Below are 1,430 nucleotides of genomic sequence, written 5' to 3'. Positions count from 1 at the left end.
CACCCGGTGTGGACCATTTCTCAAACTTCCGGATTGTACGCGATCCAAATTATGGATGTAGGCAAAAATTCAAATTTATTAAAAATATAAAATATGAAGTTTGGAGTTTGGAAAAAGAAAATTGGGTTGGACAATTTCGGATCTTATGCAAGTGGGTTGGACAATTTTTGGTCCAAATGAATTACAACCGTCCAAAGAGCCATTGAAACTCCAGTTTTTCCGGCTTGTAAAAATTCCCACTTTTTTCGGATTGGATGGTTCACACCCGGTGTGGACCATTTCTCAAACTTCCGGATTGTACGCGATCCAAATTATGGATGTAGGCAATACTTTTTTTATATTTTGAAAAAGTTCAAATTTATTAAAAATATAAAATATGAAATCTGCAGTTTGGAAAAAAAATTGGAAGTTTGAAACCTGAAGTTCAACAAAAAAAACGGCGCAAAAATCAGCAAAGCGGGGGCAACTAAGCGGATGCGGCCAGCCGTCAGTGAAAAATGGCCCCAAAACTGAGCGCATGCGGCCAAGCGTCGGTGCAAAATGGCCCGAAAACAGTCCCGTCGGTGCCCCCGTCGGGCTAAAATGACCCGAAAACAGTTCAGCTGGGGAAAATTAAGCGGATCCGGCCAAGAGTCGGTGGAAATTGGCCCGAAAACAGCCCAGCGGCAAGCGGAAGCGGCTAACGTTGGGGAAAAGTGACCCGAAAACAGTTAAGCGGGGGAAAACTAAGCGGATGCGGCCACGCGTTGGGGAAAACAAAGCGGATCCGGCCCAGAGTCGGTGGAAATTGGCCCGAAAACAGTCCAGCGGCAAGCGGAAGCGGCTAACGTTGGGAAAAAGTGACCCGAAAACAGTTCAGCGGGGGAAAACTAAGCGGATGCGGCCACGCGTTGGGGAAAACTAAGCGGATCCAGCCAAGTGTTGGGGAAAAATGGCCCGAAAACAGCCCAGCGGCAAGCGGAAGCAGCTAACGTTGGGGAAAAGTGACCCGAAAACAGTTAAGCGGGGGAAAACTAAGCGGATGCGGCCACGCGTTGGGGAAAACTAAGCGGATACGGCCAAGAGTCGGTGGAAATAGGCCCGAAAACAGTCCAGCGGCAAGCGGAAGCGGCTAACGTTGGGCAAAAGTGACCCGAAAACAGTTCAGCGGGGCAAATTTTTGAAATTTTTTTTGAAATTTTGAAATTTTTTTGAATTTTTGAAATTTTTGAAGTTTTTTTGGGATTTTGGACTTTTTTTGAATTTTTGAATTTTTTGAATTTTTTTGAATTTTTTTGAATTTTTTGAATTTTTTTTGAATTTTTGAATTTTTTTTTTTTTTTGAATTTATTTGATTTTATAAATTTTTTGTGATTTTTTGAGATTTTTTTGAATATTTTACATGGGTGATTTCGACTTGGGGGATTTTCAGGGGGTGGTAACCCTGGGCG

This window comes from Carex rostrata, unplaced genomic scaffold (assembly GCF_964058835.1).
Source record: "Carex rostrata unplaced genomic scaffold, lpCarRost1.2 SCAFFOLD_36, whole genome shotgun sequence".
NCBI classification, from domain to species: Eukaryota; Viridiplantae; Streptophyta; class Magnoliopsida; order Poales; family Cyperaceae; genus Carex; species Carex rostrata.
Note: the sequence above shows the minus strand (reverse complement) of the source record.